This window comes from Indicator indicator, chromosome Z (assembly GCF_027791375.1).
Source record: "Indicator indicator isolate 239-I01 chromosome Z, UM_Iind_1.1, whole genome shotgun sequence".
Lineage (NCBI taxonomy): Eukaryota > Metazoa > Chordata > Aves > Piciformes > Indicatoridae > Indicator > Indicator indicator.
In genome coordinates, this window is record NC_072053.1 from 40,062,503 (window position 1) to 40,083,167 (window position 20,665).

Below are 20,665 nucleotides of genomic sequence, written 5' to 3' on the forward strand. Positions count from 1 at the left end.
AGACTGCAGTGCCACCTTAAATGATAAGCAGTCGCCGAGATTTGGCTTTGTCAGCTCACTTCGAGCCAAGCTGAGGGGGACGTGCCGCTTCACCGCACCCCTCCCCCGAAACCCCTCTCCAGCATCGGAGATGGCCGACCCCGCCCACTGGGAACCATCACCTCAATCGTGAGGGCTGACCCTCAGACCAGCCCTGCCAGGCTGACCCTGCTAAGGGAAACTGCCAATTGGCCGAAAGCCTCGCCCCTCCGCGGCCGTGGGAGGAGAAAGCAGGCCACGCATCCCACGGGAGGAGAAAGAAAGTGGCCCCACTCGTGAAGGCGGGAGGAGAAAGAAAGGCACTTTTTGGATGGACCAGCCCCGGGCTGACAGCAGCTGACAGCCGACAGACAGCAAGTAGCCAGCATAACCCAGCAACTTGCCTTGCTACACAGAAAGACAGAATGTATCTTTCCATGTGTGCAACATTCAGTAACATTCTATTCAAAACACCCGCGTGTAGATGCTTGACATTTCTAGCTTGACTTACCTCTTGATAACTTTATAAATATCTCTCTGTACCCAGTTAACAGCTGCCAAGCGTCTTGTCGAGTCTTCATCTAGTGGACAAGTGGCATAACTGCACCCTTCGTTCCCTTAATTAGAAATTGACTTTGTAAATATTTTAATTTGGTATAATTGTATATACTAAACCAGTTACGGACTATATTTCTACAAATGTGCATCAGAATTAATATATATAAGGTGATTAATTGAAAAATAATAATTACATAAATAATTAAATAATAATTTTCATAATTCATATTTCATAATTCATAATTAATAAACATCACCCTCCATCCCTAATCACCACACTGCTTAATGACTTACCTCCTTCTATGACAAGGTGATCTGCTTAGTGGATGATGGGAATACTGTGGATGTTGTTTTCCTGGACTTCAGTAAAGCCTTTGATACTATTCCCCACAGTATATTCATGAAAAAACTGGCTGTCCTAGGCCTAGACAGAGCTTAGTGCTGACATCACTCCTGCTTAATATCACAGAATCACAGAATTAACCAGGTTGGAAAAGACCTTTAAGATCATCCAGTCCAACCTATCACCCAACACTAATTAGTCTACTAAACCATGGCACCAAGTGCCTCATGTAGTCTTATTTTAAACACCTACAAGGATGGTGACTCTACCTCCTCCCTGGGCAGCTCATTCCAATGGCAGATCACTCTTTCTGTGAAGAATTTCTTCCTAACATCCAGCCTAAACCTCCCCTGGCGCAGCTTGAGACTGTGTCCTCTTGTTGCTGGTTGCCTGGGAGAAGAGACCAACTCCCAACTGGCTACAGCCTCCCTTCAGGCAGTTGTAGACAGTAATGAGATCTCCCCTGAGCCTTCTCTTCTCCAGGCTAAACAACCCCAGCTCCCTCAGCCACTCCTCATAGGGTTTGTGCTCCAGACCCCTCACCAGCTTTGTTGCCCTTCTTGTTCAAGCAACTCAACATCTTTCTTGACCTGAGGGGCCCAGAATTGGACACAGCACTCAAGGTGTGACCTAACCAGAGCTGAGTACAGGGGGAGAATGACTTCCCTGCTCCTGCTGGCCACACTATTCCTGATCCAGGCCAGGATGTCATTGGCCTTCTTGGCCACCTGGGCACATACTGCTGGCTTATGTTCAGCCTACTGTCGACCAGTATCCCCAGGTCCCTTTCTTCCTGGCTGCTCTCCAGACACTCTGTCCCCAGCCTGTAGGACTGCGTGAGGTTGTTGTGGCCAATGTGTAGAATCCGGAATTGCTGGACTCTGCCCATCTGTCTAGACGGTCAAGGTGCCTCTGCAGAGCCATCCTACCCTTTAGCAGATCAACATCTGCTCCCAGCTTGGTGTCATCTGCAAATTTACTGATGATGGATTCAATCCCCTCATCCAGATCATCAATAAAGATATTGAAAGGGATTGGGCCCAAAACTGATCCCTGAGGGACACCACTAGTGACTGGCTGCCATCTGGAAGTGGCACCATTCACCACCACTCTCTGGGCTCACTCTCCAGCCAGTTCTTAACCCAGTGCAGAGTGCTCCTGTCCAAGCCACAGGCTGACAGCTTGGCCAGGGGTTTGCTACGGGGGACAGTGTCAAAGACCTGGTTGAAGTCCAGGCAGACTACATCAACAGCCTTCCCCACATCCACCAGGCAGGTCACCTGATCATAGAAGGAGATCAGGTTGGTCAAGCAGAACCTGCCCCTCCTAAATCTCTGCTGGCTGGGCCTGATCCCTCAGCCATCCTGTAGGTGCTGTGTAATTTCACTCAAGATGACCTGTTCCGAAGTCTTGCCTGGCACTGAGGTCAGGCTGACAGGCCTATAATTTCCTGGCTCCTCCTTTCAGCCCTTTGTGTGCATGGGCATCACACTGGCCCAGCTTCCAGTCATCAGGGACCTCTCCAATGAGACAGGACTGCTCATGAAGGAGGGAGGGTGAACTGCCAGTTCCCTCATTATCCTAAGATGGATGCTGTGTGGCCCCGTAGACTTGTTAGGATCCAAGTGGTTCATCAGGTCTCTAAATTCTTCCTCCTGGATTACAGGGTACTATACTGATCCCTGGCTCCATCTGCCAGCTTAGAAGGCCAGTTGTCTGGAAGACAACCTATCCTACTATTGAAAATCGAGGCAAAGGAGGCATTAAGTACCTCTACCTTTTCCTCATCTTTTGTTACTCTATTCCCCTCCATCTCCACTAAGGAGTGGAGGTTGTCCTTGCCCCTCCTTTTTCCATTAATATATTTAAAAACATTTTTTATTGTCCTTCACATCAGTGCCCAGTCTAAGTTCTAAATGGGCCTTTACCTCTCTAGTTTTGTTCCTGCATGACCTAGCAATGTCCTTAAACATTTCCTGGGTTACCTTCTCTTTTTCCCAAAGGTGATTCACCCTCTTTTTTCCCTTAATTCATTCAGAAGCTTATTGCCCATCCAGGCCAGCCATCTACCCTATTGGCTTATCTTCTGGCACATTGGGACAGCCTGTTCCTATACCCTCAAGGTTTCTTTCTTGAAGTAGGTCCAGCCCTCCTGGACCCCTTTGTTTTTTTAAGGGCTGTTTACCAAGGTACCTTCTGAGTTTGTTCCTTAAGTAATCTGAAGTCTGACCTCCAGAAGTCTAGAGTGAAGGTTTTGTTGATGCCTCTCTTAGGCTGGCTGCATAATGAAAACTCAAGTATCTTATGGTCACTGGACCCCAGGCAGCCTCTGACCACCACATCTACCACCAGCCCTTCTCTATTTGTAAAAAGAAGGTCAAGCAAAACCTTACCACTGGTAGGCTCACACAGCAGCTGTGATAAGAATCTATCCTCCATACACTCCAAGAACCTTCTAGACTGCCTCCTCTCTGCTGTGTAAAGTTCCCAGAAGATACCTGGCAGGTTAAAGTTGCCCATAACAGCAAGATCTGGTGACCTTGAGGCAGCTAGAGGCAGCCTCTAGCTGCTTATAGAATAATTCATCAACCTTTTCATCCTGCTTGGGTGGACTATAACAGACTCCAACCAGGATGTCAGCCTTGTTGGCCTTCCCTCTAATTCTAACCCACAGGCACTCAACCCGATCATCCTTAATCTCTAGTTCAATGGCATCTAGAGCCTCCCTAATGTACAGGGCTTCCCCTCCACCCTTTCTCCCTTGCCTGTCTCTCCTGAAGAGCCTGTAGCCATCAATTACTGCACTCTAGTCATGCGAGTCATCCCACCACATTTCTGTGATGGCTACTACATCACAGTTTTCCTGCTGCACCAAGGCTTCCAGCTCCTCTTGTTTGTTATCCATACTGCATGCATTAGTGTAAATGCACTCCAGCTGGGCTGCTGGTTTCACCCCTGACTCCTGTTTATCACTTTCAGACTCCTGTCTGGGAAGACTGGTTTCACTCCCTTCCCCCTTCAAATCTAGTTTAAAGCCCTGTTAAAAAGGCCTGCCAACTCCCTTCCTAAAACACTTTTCCCCCTGTGGGATTGGCTATTCTTATGTGCTAGGATCTTTCTCCCCCTTTGGGACAGATGTACTCCACCTGTTGCTAGTGGACCCGGTGCCATAGGAAGTTCCCCAAGATCAAAAAACCCAAAATTCTGTTGTTGGCACCAGCCTCTGAGCCACTTTTTAATCATAACTGTTTTCCTGTTCCTTTCAGTATTCCTTCCTGCAAATAAAGGTAATGAGGAGAAAATTAACTGTGCCCCTGATCCTTTGACCAGTTTTCCCAGTGCCTTGTAGTCCCTTATGATTGTTTTTGGACTTCTGTTTTTGACCTCATTGCTCCCCACCTGTATAACTGTCAAGGGATACCAGTCAGAGGACTGTACCAGACTAGGCAGCCTTCTGGTAACATCTCTGACCAGGGCCCCAGGGAGGCAGCAGAATTCCCTGGGGAAAGGATCTGGCTGACATATGGGCCCCTCTGTTTCCCTCAGAAGGGAATCACCAACAGCAATTACCCTCCTCTTATTTTTAAGGGAAACACATCCCGATGCGAGGTGGGGGGACTGTTTTGCTTTAGGCAACCCCCCAGATGGTGTCTCTTTTGCCTTCTCCTTCAACTCACCCTCAAATTCCAGTGCCCTATACTTGTTTTGCAACTGGGAAGGTGAGAGGGGCTGTGAGGGGTTTCCCTTGCCTCCTCTAACAGGGACCTGGATCCATTCCCCCCTGCTTCTTGGGTCTCCTCCCTCTGCTGGGGGAATCTGCAGATCCTGGTACCTTAAATCTAACTCTCTTTCACATTCCCTTACAGTCCTCAGTCTTGCCACTTCATCCCTCAGTTCAGCCATTAGGTTAAGCAGACAATCAAGCTGCTTGCACCTAACACAGTTGTTCTCTCTACCACCCTCCATTTCAAGTGCCAGGTTCCATCACTCTCTGCAGCCTGGACACTTGCGCGTTTATATTCGACCTCAGTCTGGGTTGACATAGATCTTTTGGAAACAGCCTTACACCGACTCACAACCATCCCTATACCTGCCCTCGTGACCTAAGTAGAGAAGACTGCAGCAACAAACCCACGTGACTCAGCGCCTCCCTCTGCTGAAAACACGTGTCGCTACAACAGTCTGCGCCCACGTCGCGCCTGCCTCTGGGGAGAGAAAAGCTGGCTCAGGGCAATGGGGGGGCAACGTGCTGGTCCGCGTGGTGTGCTGCCGATCCTGCCTCGGTGCACTGAAGTTTCAGGTCTGCCTGAAACTTTATCAATGATCTTGACAAGGAGATTGATGGCACCCTCAGTAAGTTTGCAGATGACACCAAGTTAGGTGGGAGTGTCGATCTGCTGGACGGTGGGAAGAATCTTCAGAAGGACCTGGACAGGCTGGATTGATAGGCTGGGGCGTGTCAGTGTGAGCTGAAATTCCACACCCCACCCCCCCTCCCCCCGACAATAACCAGGCTAGCTCAGTATGGAAGCAAATGAAAGCTGTATTTACAAGCAGAATCTACAATCTATGATGAAATGCAATGAATACGTACAAATATACAAAATTCACAACATTTACAAATATATACAATCAACAGAAAAGCACAACCAAGATCCCTTTCCCAAGGGGCCTCACTCCCAGAAGCTTCCCCCCCAGATCCCCCTTGGACAGAAAGCAGAGTTAGCTAAAACAGAAAGTTGTTAACTTAGCTCGCCAAGGTCAGTGTGTTATATTCATCTAGAAGAGAAGAAGAAACAGCAGCCAAACAGCCCAGCAACTGCCCCGACTGCAGAACGCAGATGTGCAGAGTGCCCACTTTGTTTTGGGTAATAGTTCTTAAACATTTCTATCTATCCAATGGAAGTGTTTAGAACAATCGTTATTTTGCTTTCTTACACCCAATAGTGAGTTATTTACACTCTTTCACTTTCTCTGTCTTGAACTTTGCAAGGAAAAAAATTAAAAAGACAGTTTCAAACCACCACAGTCCACCCCTTCTAAACAATTCCATTGGCTGCTACTATCATTTATCTAATCTAAAATAATATCTACAACAATAGGTGAATAAAGACCATAGTCCATTCCGGCTATCTCAGATGTAAATGATTCAAAAGAGTCAAATCACAGGAAAAACAGCAAACAGTTTGTTTCCTTGCAGATGGAGCGAAGAAAGGAACTGGGACTCTCAGGTGACTCAGGGCTCTCAGGGTTCGTGCACCGTAGATCTCATGGATTCTCCTCTTGGGCGCGATGCTGTATCTGTGCAACACTCTGAATTTAACCTCACTCAGCCAAAGTTAGATTTCTTTGTGGAATACACTGAATTTCACCATTTTCTTGCATCACCCAATAGGTGTGACCAGGACCTTCAGCAGAAACCACCCCTCGGACAGGTTTGGCCTCTCCTGAAGGAGAAAATACCCAAACAGTTTTGCCTAACAGATTCTTTTCTCTGATAACAGGAACTCTATCACCTTCCTTCCTTTCGCAACAAATCTGATTGGGCAGGTCCAGCTCGATTCACTGAACCTCTACTATTCACCAACCAGGTTGCTTGTGCTAAATGTTTCTCCCAGTTTTTCAATGATCCACCCCCCATGGCTTTGAGAGTGGTTTTCAGCAAACCGTTGTAGCGTTCGATCTTCCCTGCAGCTGGTGCATAGTAGGGAATGTGGAATATCCACTCGATGCCGTGCTCTTTGGCCCAGTTTTTTACAAGATTGTTCTTGAAATGAGTTCCGTTGTCTGACTCAATCCTCTCTGGAGTTCCATGTCTCCACAGGATTTGTCTCTCCAGACCAAGAATGGTGTTACGTGCAGTTGCATGAGGAACTGGATAAGTTTCCAGCCATCCAGTGCTTGCCTCTACCATAGTCAGCACATACTGCTTACCAGATGGAGAACGAGGTAGAGTGATGTAGTCAATCTGCCAGGCTTCACCATACTTGTACTTGGACCATCGGTCACCGTACCACAAGGGCTTGATCCGCTTTGCCTGCTTAATAGCAGCACAAATGTCACAGTCATGGATGACTTGTGTGATAGCATCCATGGAAATGTCAATGGATCTGTCACGAGCCCATCGGTAGGTTGCATCTCTGCCTTGATGTCCTGACGAGTCATGGGCCCACCGAGCTAAGAACAACTCACCTCGGTGTTTCCAGTCAAGATCAGGATCAGGATCAGAGTTTGTGTCCACCTGGGAAACTCTTGCAGCTAGATCTGCCTGACGGTTGTGGTGTTGTTCCTCAGTAGCTTTACTCTTAGGAATGTGAGCATCGATGTGTCTGAGTTTCATTGGGATTCTCTCAACACGAGCAGCAATGTCTTGCAACAGATCTGCAGCCCATATTGGCTTTCCTTTTCTCTGCCATCTGTTCCTTTTCCAGTCTTTCCTCCAACCCCACAAGGCATTAGCTACCATCCATGAGTCGGTGTAGAGATAAAGCTTTGGCCATCTCTCACGTTCAGCTACGTTAAGAGCTAGCTGGACAGCTTTTACCTCTGCAAATCGACTGGATTCTCCTTCTCCATCTCTTGCTTCTACAACTCTGTGCGTTGGAGTGCCAAGAATAAAAATGTGTCAGTGTGAGCTGAAATTTCACCCCCCCCCCCGACAATAACCAGGCTAGCTCAATCTGGAAGCAAATGAAGGCTGTATTTACAAGCAGAATCTACAATCTATGATGAAATGCAATTAATATGTACAAATATACAAAATTCACAACATTTACAAATATATACAATCAACAGAAAAGCACAACCAAGCTCCCTTTGCTTCCCCCCAAAGGGGACCTTTCCCAAGGGGCCTCACTCCCAGGGGCTTCCCCCCCAGACCCCCCTTTGGACAGAAAGCAGAGTTAGCTAAAACAGAAAGTTGTTAACTTAGCTCGCCAAAGTCAGTGTGTTATCTTCAGCTAGAAGAGAAGAAGAAACAGCAGCCAAACAGCCCAGCAACTGCCCCCACTGCAGAATGCAGAGTGCAGAGTGCCCACTTTGTTTTGAGTAATAGTTCTTAAACGTTTCCAATTGAAGTGTGTAGAACAATCATTATTTTGATTTTCTTACACCCAATAGTGACTTAATTTACATTCTTTTGCTCTCTGTGCTTGAACTTTGCAAAGAAAATTAAAAAGACAGTTTCAAACCATCACATGGGGCCAATCAAGGCCAAGTGTCGAGTCCTGCATTTGAGTCACAACAACCCTGTCCAACGATATAGGCCTGGAGTACAGTGACTGGAAAGCTGCAAGTCAGAAAGAGACCTGGGCAATGTTGATCAACAGTCAATTAAACATGATCCAGCAGTGTGCCCAGGTGGCCAATGACATCCTGGCCTGCATCAGGAATAATGAGGCTGGCAGAAGAAATATGGAGTTGATGCTTCCACTGTACTTGGCACTGTTGAGGCCACACCTATACTATGTTCAGTTTTGGGTGCTGGAGTGGGTCCGGTCCAGAGAAAGGCAACAAAACTGGTGAAGGGTTTTGAGAATAAGTCTGATGAGGAGTGGCTTAGGGAGCTGGAAAAGTTTAATCTGAAGAAAAGGAGGCTGAGGGGAGACCTTATCCCTCTCTACAATTACCTGAAAGGAGATTGTAGAGAGGTGAATGTTGGTCTCTTCTCTCAAGTCACAACTAATAGGACAACAGAAAATGGCATCAAGTTATTCCAGGGGAGGTTTAGGTTAGACATTGCAAAAAACTTGTATGCCAAAAGAGTTATCAAATCCTGGAACAGGCTGCACAGGAAGTGTTTGAATCACCATCACTGGATACATTTAAAAGCTATCTAGAGATGGTGCTCAAGGATATACTGTAGTAGTAGCCCTGGTAGAGTTAAAAAATAGTTGGACTTGATCTTAAAGGTCTTTTCCAACCATAGTGATTCTGTGATTGTATGTGATTCTATCATTCTATCTAATCAGTAACAATGGCTATTACAAAATTGGCTTATTACTAAGACTGCTACCAGCAGAGAAGCTTAAAAAAAAACAAACTGATAGCAATTTAATATTCAAATCACCAATCAACTTTTGTTGATATAAGGTCTCAGAGACTGATTTAAAACATACAAAGGGCCTACATTTTTTAATTTAGTCAAATAACATAGTCAGTATTTGTCATGAAATGCAGCATTCTCCCAAATACATGCGGTATACATTATTAGAAGATTGCTTAATTTTAAAGATAGCTGGAGTCTGTATGAATATGTGTTCCAGATTTGTGAACATTTGTTCATTCGCTAGTAGATGAGTCTACAGTTGAGCCAGATGCTTAGCTATAGGGGACACTCTGAGCAGCATTTGCTGAGACACATTTACCTCCAGCAAGGGCCAAGAATTGTAAATAGCTATCTCGGGTGAGGGACCAAGTTGTTTTGAAAGTCTATAAAGTCTAAAGAATTTGCCTTCTTCATTTGATTTGCTCAGTAAATCCCTTTACAGACTTTGTATTATTTAATAATCAACTGTGATGCATATATGGACCTCTCTTTTTTTTTTCAGCCTTTCTTCTTAGAATAGGGCTTCAGGTGCTTTAGATGTTCTTTGTGAATAGAAGGGTATTAGTTTTTGGTTTTCTGTACCATGCAATAAAATTAAAGACAGGATGAGTATACTGGATTGGACAAACTTTGGGCGGCAGATATGTGTGATACTCCATGTTCACAGACTGGCCATACAGAGCTGTGTCCAGGTTCTTAAAATAAATAGTATTCAGAATACATACTGTGATGGTTTGAAACTGCCTTTTTAATTTTTCCTTGCAAAGTTCAAGACAGAGAAAGTGAAAGAGTGTAAATAAGTCACTATTGGGTATAAGAAAGCAAAATATTGATTATTCTAAACACTTCAATTGGATAGATAGAAATGTTTAAGAACTATTACCCAAAACAAAGTGGGCACTCTGCACATTCTGCGTTCTGCAGTGGGGGCAGTTGCTGGGCTGTCTGGCTGCTGTTTTCTTCTTCTTCTCTTCTGGCTGAAGATAACACGCACTGACCTTGGCAGCTAAGTTAACAACTTTCTGCTCTAACTAACTCTGCTTTCTGTCCAAGGGAGGTCTGGGGGGAAATTCCTGGGAGAGGGAGGCCCCTTTGGGGAGGGGCCCCTTTGGGGGGAAGCAAAGGGAGCTTGGTTGTGCTTTTCTGTTGATTATATATATTTGCAAATGTTGTGAATTTTGTATATTTGTACATATTAATTGCATTTAATCATAAATTGTAGACTCTGTTTGTAAATACAGCTTTCATTTGCTTCCAGACTGGGATAGCCTGGTCATTGAGGGGGGGGCTGGGGGGAATTTCAGCTCACACTGACACAACATACATACAGATTTATATAAGAATCTGATCAAAGTAATGGCAATAAAGCTAATGAGTTCTCAACACTTTTGGAAATGTAACCTCAGCTGTGGGAGCTAGTACTTGAAAACCTGCCCACAGAAGTCAAGAATATACAAATCACAGTGGTCCAATCTGTTTCCTCAAATAGTATTTCCCTGAAAACAAAATTATCTGATTGTATATATGAATGAATCACATAGGTGCCATGGCTACCTCTGCAAGCCTTTCATTAAGGTTGTGAATGAAAGCAATAAAACTTGAAGTTTAAATTCTGTAACTCCTTGAGACTCCTTGAGAGTGACTGCAGAGACACTGCTGTTGTAAAACTCAAGTGCAAATTTACTTGGAAAAAAGAGTGTGGGATCCTTTGTTAGATTTTTTTTTTTAATCTGTGTTTGATTGATTTCTCGTATCTGTGAGTTTTGATTACACTTGTTACACTTTGGTCTTCAACCATTTTTGGCAATGAGATTTCCTCTTGTGTCTTCTCTGTTTCATACCCTGGCTTTTTCACATGAACATGTCACTGCCTTTCCATAGGACTGTTATATTTATATTTTTTCCTAGAAATTAGGTGATGTTTGGAGTCTTTTTTGCTGTAACTGGCCTCTGAGTTCCAGAGCTAATATCACCATTGTAATTTCTATGGTTCATGGATTACTAACCAGGAGTGAGAAAGAGCCGAGAATGCTGGGATTTATATCACAACACTGTGGGAGAATGCTCAAAGTGAAGCAGAAACATTATTTATTTTCAATTAAATATCTGCATTGGGGTTTTTTTGTCAATAACAGCAAAACTGGCCTAGTCACCTCCATGTGGAGCTAGCTTGGTTGTTTAACAATACTGTGCAAATGTGTGAGCTACTGAGAGTCTGGCTTTTCTAACAGCTGCTTTGTTCTCTGATGTTGACCTGAAACAAAATGGTCACAGTAAAACAAGCTTTCACAAGATGAAATCCCACAAGGGCCAAGGTTTAGTTTTCTGTTCTGATAAGAGTTTCTTGTGGTTGATTCCCCAGCCTTTAGGAGAAGGAGGTTTGCAGCAGTTGCTGTGCACTATAATAATAAAAACAATTCTTACCTAATTTCCTAAAGCTCCTTTAAAGTCTTTTTCCAATTAGTCTGCAACTGTTACAGGGATTTTTAATCTAAATTAAAAAAAGTAATCAAGGCAGTATAATTCTGCTCAGTCCTTAGGGAAGATTATCCATATTCAGCCCCTTTTAATGGCCTGCTGCAACTGATATATTGGCAGTCGTCCAGCCTGTGTAGCAGTCCTAACAGAAGCAGTCCTAACAGAAGAGACCTTGAGCCCTCAAAAGAACTTGAAAATAAAACAGCCTTGTACATTTGACATATTTCTTTTTTTCCTTCTTCATTTCTTTCCTTTTGTTTTCTTACACCCTTACTTGGAGTGATTTTTACTGTGAACTCTGGAAATGACTTTTGTATTAAATTAAAGTAACATGTTTGATATGTTCCTTTTCTTTCCTTCTTCTTGTACATCCATACTTGGAGTGATTTTTGCGTCACTGTGACTGCTGCCAAAACGTGAGCTCAAAACTAAGTCAGGGGATGTGGTGGTTTGAAACTGTCTTTTTAATTTTTCCTTGCAAAGTTCAGAACAGAGAAAGTGAAAGAATGTAAATAAGTCACTATTGGGTGTAAGAAAGCAAAATAACGATTGTTCTAAACACTTCCATTGGATAGATAGAAATGTTTAAGAACTATTACCCAAAACAAAGTAGGCACTCTGCACATTCTGCGTTCGGCAGTGGGGGCAGTTGCTGGGCTGTCTGGCTGCTGTTTTCTTCTTCTCTTCTGGCTGAAGATAACACACTGACCTTGGCAGCTAAGTTAACAACTTTCTGCTTAACTAACTCTGCTTCTCTGTCCAGGGGGGTCTGGGGGGGAAGCTCCTGGGAGAGGGAGGCCCCTTTGGGAGGGTCCCCTTGGGGGGAAGCAAAGGGAGATCGATTGTGCTTTTTCTGTTGATTGTATATATTTGTGAATGTTGTGAATTTTGTATATTTGTACATATTCATTGCATTTCATTGTAGATTTTAGACTCTGCTTGTAAATACAGCTTTTCATTTGCTTCCAGACTGAGCTAGCCTGGTTATTGTTGGTGGGGGGGGAATTTCAGCTCACACCGACACACTTTTTATTTTTGGCGCCCAACGTGGGGCTCGATTGCTTGTTTGATTTATTTCTGCTCAGATTAGGAAGCAAAATGAAGCTGTTTTGGATTTTGAGTAATTTTATTTCCTCTGTTATCAGTGTGATTGTTTACAGATGGGCTGTTTCCTGCATGATAGACAAGATTGTGAGATATGTGGCATATAAGTCGTTTCTTTGGGTTAAGAACAAGTTACTGAATGTTGGTGAATTCTGTTATGGTCTTATTGGGCTAAGAAGCTATGGTAACTCAACTATGGATCTGCTAGCAGACACATATGAGTTTGTTACTCCTCTTACAACTACAGAGGGTCTTTGTAACCAGTGGTACCCTAGATATCTTGTACTAGCCTTAATCTTAAATTTGTTGCTTCTTGGAATAATCATATGGCTACTGATAGCACTGTATCAAGAAAGACATAAGGCTACTTGCTCTTCCAACTCTGCTGTGAATGTGAAAACCAAGCCAGTAAATTTGGTGGCCACTGTAACCAGAAAGCGCAAAGGAGCTGCAGGAGGAGATGCAGATGCTGCAGGAGATGGTGCAGATGGAGATGAGGGTCCTTCTACTCAGGGTCCCTCTCTTAAGAAAGATCCTTCTGATGAGGAAGAGAGGGTTAGCCTTAAAACTCTGGTAGACCTCTTGAGACCCCACATGGATGATGGAAATGTAGGTCAGGATGTAGACCCTAGTAGATTAGCAACTGCTGGTAGTGCCTCTGAACTCAAAGAAATTCAACGGAGGATTAAAATAGGATTATGGGGACAGCGACCTCAGGATGATGATGATGATGATGATGATGAGGATGACATACAGTCAGCTAATGCACCCAGACAGGAAATTAGACATGTGAGGAAGGATTACATCAGAGGAGATAATGAGCCAGTCCTGTCTTGGCTAGCCAGGTGTTTTGATATGGGAGCCCCAGCATTGGTGGTAGGTGACAAGTCGGCCTCTCAGTTGGGGATGCTCTCAAAGGATACAGGCATAGACAGGCATCTAGGCAAGTGCATTGGTAAAGTTTCTCTGTGGGCACGCCTCCTACTGGCAGTCTCACTGAGGTACCCCAGCAGAGATGATTTACCATGGAACCCTAAGCCTTGGACCACAATAGCTGAGGGAATCAAGCGTCTGAGAGAGTTTGCTGTGAGAGAAGTAATGTATGGAGATCATAAGACTCTGAATCCTGATGAAATTCCTGTTGGAACAGGCCTTGCCAAAAAGCTCATTAAGCTTGCTCCTCCTAATTATGCTACTATTCTGGCAAGCAGGATTGTGGCAAGAAATTATGGTGGAGCACCTCCTACTGTTGGCCATTTCACTGACCAAATGAGGCAGTTGGAGGATAGTCTTGCACGTACTTCTTTGGTTTCAGCCATTGAAACTTTGTCTGGAGAAATGAAGAATTGCATGAAAGAGCTGAAGGAGGAACTTAAAACCTCCATATCCAACTTGATGAAGGGGGATGATTCTGATTCCTCTTCCTCCAGATGGATACAAGTTTCAGCTGTTAGGAACAGACGTGCTCCAAGAAGGCCATTCCAGAATAGGTCAAACCAAAACAGACAGCAGAGGCAATCACGTGGCAGTATCTGGATAACTCTGCGTGATCAGTTTGGTGAGAACATGAACAGATGGGATGGTCAACCAACTTCTGATCTTTTCAAGAGGTTACGGGAGCTGCAGAGGGGCAGATCCCGAGGTAGCAATACCAGGAGGGTAGCTGTCGCTTCCTCAGTTTCCCAGAACAACTCTGATAGCTCCAACAGTGATCCTAATTCTGGTGCTGGACATTGTGCCGGCTGTACATGTGGAGGTAATCCCCACCATTAGGGGTGCCCTGCCTTCCGCCAGGGGGAGGTAAGGGATAATGGAGATAACAGAATCTATTGGGATGTGTACATCCAGTGGCCTGGCACTTCAAAATTTCAGAAGTACAGGGCCTTGGTTGACACAGGAGCTCAGTGCACCATAATACCATCAAATTATCAAGGGGGAGAATCTATAACTATTCAGGGAGTCACTGGTGGATCTCAAGAGTTGTTTAAGATAGAGGTTGATATAAGTTTAACTGGGAAGCAGTGGAAGAAACATACTATTGTAACAGGTCCTAATGCACCTTGTATTTTGGGAATTGACTTTCTGAGAGAAGGGCGTTTTAAAGACCCTAAGGGTTACAAATGGGCTTTTGGAATAGCAACTGTAGAAATTGATGGAGGAAAATTGAAGTTGTCTATCAGACCTGAGCTTTCAGATGAATCTGCAGTTGTGGGACAACATGAGATAGAGGATGTAAAGCTGCCGGTTGCTTCTCAAACTGTGCATCACAGACAATACAGAACCAACCGTGACTCTTTGGTGCCCATTCAAAACTTGATTCGTCAGTTGGAGAGTCAGAAGGTCATCAGCAAAACTCATTCACCTTTCAACAGTCCAATCTGGCCTGTGAGAAAGCAGAATGGAGAGTGGCGTCTGACAGTTGATTTCCGTGCCTTGAATGAAGTAACTCCACCCATGAGTGCAGCTGTACCAGACATGATGGAACTCCAATATGAGCTGGAATCCAAGCAGGCCAAATGGTATGCTACCATAGACATTGCTAATGCTTTCTTCTCTATTCCCATAGCAGAGGAATGCAGGCCTCAGTTTGCTTTCACCTGGAGAGGCATTCAGTACACATTCAATCGTTTGCCCCAGGGGTGGATTCACAGTTCAACCATCTGCCATGCAGTGATCCATGATGCTTTGGAGAAAGGTGGAGCTCCAGAACACATTCAGTTCATCGATGACATCATCGTCTGGGGTGAGACTGCTGAAGAAGTCTTCGAGAAAGGTAACAAAATCATTGACATTCTCTTGCAAGCTGGTTTCGCTATCAAGCGAGACAAGGTGAAAGGACCTGCCAGAGAAATCCAGTTTCTGGGAGTGCGGTGGCAAGATGGTCGCCGTCACATCCCAATGGATGTGATAAACAGAGTCTCCACCATGGCAAATCCCATCAACAAGAAAGAAACTCTGCGTTTCTTAGGCATAGTGGGATTTTGGAGACTGCACATTCCTGGATACAGTCAGATTGTGAAACCTCTCTATGATGTGACTCGAAAGAGAAACAGTTTCCAATGGGGTCCTGAGCAACAAGCAGCCTTTGACCAGATCAAGCGAGAGGTAGTCCAAGCGATGGGTCTGGGACCTGTCCGAACTGGTCCAGACATTAAGAACATTCTGTACACGGCCGCGAGTGACAATGGTCCAACCTGGTGCTTATGGCAAAGAGCTCCAGGGGAGACACGAGGACGTCCTCTTGGTTTCTGGGGTCGTGGCTACAGAGGCTCAGAGGCAAACTACACTCCAACAGAGAAAGAGATTTTAGCTGCTTATGAAGGAGTGAAAGCTGCTTCTGAAGTGATCGGAACTGAGTCACAACTTCTTCTAGCTCCTAGATTGCCAGTTCTGAATTGGATGTTCAAAGGCAAAGGTTCTTCACCACATCATGCAACAGATGCTACCTGGTCTAAGTGGATGGCTCTGATAACACAGCGAGCTCGAATGGGAAATCTCGAAAGGCCTGGTTTGGTGGAGGTGATCACAAACTGGCCAGAAGGCACAAGCTGTGCTAAACCTCCAGAGGAGAGAGTAGCTCGTGCTGAGGAAGCTCCTCCTTACAGTGATCTGTCTGATGATGAAAAGAGATATGCTTTGTTCACAGACGGTTCCTGTCGCCTGGTTGGAAACAAGCGGAGATGGAAATCTGCAGTGTGGAGTCCAACGCGCAGAGTTGCAGAAGCGAGAGATGGAGAAGGAGAATCCAGTCAATTTGCAGAGGTAAAAGCTGTCCAGCTAGCTCTTAACGTAGCTGAACGTGAGAGATGGCCAAAGCTTTATCTCTACACCGACTCGTGGATGGTAGCCAATGCCTTGTGGGGTTGGCTGAAAGACTGGAAGAAGAGTGGCTGGCAGAGGAAAGGAAAGCCAATCTGGGCTGCAGATCTGTGGCAAGACATTGCTGCTCGCATTGAGAGAATCCCAGTGAAAGTGAGACACATCGATGCTCACATTCCTAAGAGCAAAGCTACAGAGGAACAACAACACAACCATCAGGCAGATCTAGCTGCAAGAGTTTCCCAGGTGGACACAAACTCTGATCCTGATCCTGATCTTGACTGGAAACACCGAGGTGAGCTGTTCTTAGCTCGGTGGGCCCATGACTCGTCAGGACATCAAGGCAGAGATGCAACCTACCGATGGGCTCGTGACAGATCCATTGACATTTCCATGGATGCTATCACACAAGTCATCCATGACTGTGACATTTGTGCTGCTATTAAGCAGGCAAAGAGGATCAAGCCCTTGTGGTACGGTGACCGATGGTCTAAGTACAAGTATGGTGAAGCCTGGCACATTGACTACATCACTCTACCTCGTTCTCCATCTGGTAAGCAGTATGTGCTGACTATGGTAGAGGCAAGCACTGGATGGCTGGAAACTTATCCAGTTCCTCATGCAACTGCACGTAACACCATTCTTGGTCTGGAGAGACAAATCCTGTGGAGACACGGAACTCCAGAGAGGATTGAGTCAGACAATGGAACTCATTTCAAGAACAATCTTGTAAAAAACTGGGCCAAAGAGCACGGCATCGAGTGGATATTCCACATTCCCTACTATGCACCAGCTGCAGGGAAGATCGAACGCTACAACGGTTTGCTGAAAACCACTCTCAAAGCCATGGGGGGTGGATCTTTGAAAAACTGGGAGAAACATTTAGCACAAGCAACCTGGTTGGTGAATAGTAGAGGTTCAGTGAATCGAGCTGGACCTGTCCAATCAGATTTGTTGCAAAAGGAAGAAGGTGATAGAGTTCCTGTTATCAGAGAAAAGAATCTGTTAGGCAAAACTGTTTGGGTATTTTCTCCTTCAGGAGAGGCCAAACCTGTCCGAGAGGTGGTTTCTGCTGAAGGTCCTGGTCACACCTATTGGGTGATGCAAGAAAATGGTGAAATTCAGTGTATTCCACAAAGAAATCTAACTTTGGCTGAGAGAGGTTAAATTCAGAGTGTTGCGCAGATACAGCATCGCGCCCAAGAGGAGAGTTCATGAGATCTACAGTGCACGAACCCTGAGAGCCCTGAGTCACCTGAGAGTCCCTGTTCCTTTCTTCGCTCCATCTGCGAGGAAACAAGCTGTTTGCTGTTTTTCCTGTGATTTGACTCTTTTGAATCATCTACATCTGAAATAGCCGGAATGGACTATGGTCTTTATTCACCTATTGTTGTAGATATTATTTTAGATTAGATAAATGATAGTAGCAGCCAATGGAATTGTTTAGAAGGGGTGGACTGTGGTGGTTTGAAACTGTCTTTTTAATTTTTCCTTGCAAAGTTCAGAACAGAGAAAGTGAAAGAATGTAAATAAGTCACTATTGGGTGTAAGAAAGCAAAATAACGATTGTTCTAAACACTTCCATTGGATAGATAGAAATGTTTAAGAACTATTACCCAAAACAAAGTAGGCACTCTGCACATTCTGCGTTCGGCAGTGGGGGCAGTTGCTGGGCTGTCTGGCTGCTGTTTTTTTCTTCTTCTCTTCTGGCTGAAGATAACACGTACTGACCTTGGCAGTTAACAACCTTCTGTTCTAACTAAACTCTGCTTCTCTGTCCAGGGGGGTCTGGGGGGGAAGCTCCTGGGAGAGGGAGGCCCCTTTGGGAGGGTCCCCTTGGGGGGAAGCAAAGGGAGATCGATTGTGCTTTTTCTGTTGATTGTATATATTTGTGAATGTTGTGAATTTTGTATATTTGTACATATTCATTGCATTTCATTGTAGATTTTAGACTCTGCTTGTAAATACAGCTTTTCATTTGCTTCCAGACTGAGCTAGCCTGGTTATTGTTGGTGGGGGGGAATTTCAGCTCACACCGACACAGGGGAAAAGAAGGTATTCAGCACAGGCAGTTCGGGCTCCTGTGCAACAAATATTCCTTACTGTTTTTTCATCCATCCCATTAACATCAGTGTCCAGTTTATAAATTCCATGAAGTCCAGGATGTGAGGACTACTAGGATGTAGTTTATCTTGATCTCAGGAAAGCACCTGATACCATCTCCCACAGCATCCCTGCAGCTAAACTGAGGAAGTGTGGTCTGGATGATCAGATAGCGAGGTGGATTGTGAACTGGTTGAAGAAAATAAGTCAGATAGTTCTGGTCAATGGGAGAGAGTCTAGCTGGAGGCCTGTATCTACTGGAGTCCTTCAGGGACCAGTACTAGGAACAGTACAATTCAAGACATTCATCAGTGACCTGGATGAGGAAACAGAGTGCACTGTCAGCAAGTTTGCTGATGACACCAAACTGGGAGGAGTGGCTGACACACCCGAAGGCTGTGCTGCCATTCAGCAACACCTGGACAGGCTGGAGAGTTGGGTGGGGAGAAATTTAATGAAACACAACAAGGACAAGTGTAAGGTCTTGCACCTGGGAAAGAACAACCCCAGGTATCAGTACAGGATGGGGACTGACCTGCTGGAAAGCAGCACAGGGGAAAGGGACCTGAGGGTCCTGATGGACAGTAGGATGACCGCAAGCCAGCAGTGTGCCCTTGTGGCCAAGAAGGCCAATGGTGTCCTGAGGTGTATTAGGAGGGGTGTGGCTAGTGGGCTGAGAGAGATTCTCCTCCTGCTCTACTGTGTCCTGGTGAGGCTGCATCTGGAATATTGTGCCCATTTCTTGGCCCCACAGTTCAAGGACAGGGAACTGGTTGAAAGAGCCCAGCACACAGCCCCAAAGATCATGAAGAGAGTGGAACATCTCCCTTATGAGAAATGGCTGAGGCAGCTGCGTTCTCTTTAACTTGGAGAAGAGGAGACTGTAGGGTGACCTCATTAATGTTCATAACTATGTAAAGGGGGAGTGTCAGGAGGATGGAGTCAGGTTCTTCTTGGGGATGTCCAATGATAGGACAAGGGGCAAGCTGAAGCATAGGAGGTTCCATGTAAACATAAAGAAAACCCTTTTCACTGTGAGGGTGATAGAGCACTGGAACAGGCTGCCCAGGGGGGTTGTGGAATCTCCATCTTTGGAGACATTCAAAATCCTCCTGCAAGCATTCCCATGTGATGTAGTCTATGTGATCTTGTTCTGCCAAGGCGGTTGGACTAGATGATCTTTTAAAGTCCCTTCCAACCCCTAACATTCTGTGATTCTGTGAATTCTCTTCTGTATACAAAGTGACAAATACATCTTCTGTCTGGAGATATGCCACTGTTAGGTGAAGAGAAACCAGAAATGTGTACAAAGGCAGGGTCTGGCCATTCTGGATCTACTGTGGATTCAGAACTTTAAGTACCTCTATCTGGTGGGAGCTGTGAGGAGCCGTCATACCTCTGATAGATAATGATTCCTCAGAATTATCTCATCAACTCCTATGAAGTCAGATTATCTTGCCTATTTATACAGAAGTCTCAGACCTTCCTGAGAGGTAAATAATGCTGGGAGATTTAAATTTTCTTATTCATCTGTTAATTCACAGGTGGAATTAATCTGCTGGTTTTAAAACAATGCAAGAAATGTCTGTCTTCTTGTACAATTGGGGAGTTTGGGGCATTATATCTCCTGAAGTGAAGGAAATAAGTGAACATATGTAGATAAGGTTTATTGATTAAACTTTTGGAATTTCTGTGTGCACAGCTCATTGGACAGATTTGTAGCTCACCCAGGAGTGCTAGCAGACTAACTTAAGTAACGTCAAGAAAAAAACAAAACAACCCAAAACATCCCTGGAATAAGGAAATGTGGTTGTCTGCTTTGTGCTCCAGTATTTGCGTACTGTGGAAGAATCCACTCCTCTGTAATGATAGCTCAGATTCTGGAATTTCTGGAAGCTGTTCATATTTGCCTGCTTACTGTGGGTTTATCAAATCATCGCTGTGGCCATTTGGGGGCAATAATTACATGCACATTTACTCCGATTTCTCCTTCCGGAGTTCCTCAGAGTATTTCTTTCCCCTCTGAATTTATTTCATGTAAGAAGTGACCACACTAACACCAGAATAACCTTATCAGAATTCACCATTTGTCATTTCTTGCCCATCACTTCTCCTAGAGAGAAGTGGTCAGGATCCAGTTAGTTCAGGGTGTTGTCTGCATTTTGGGTTGTTTTGTTTGGTTGGGTTTTTTGTTT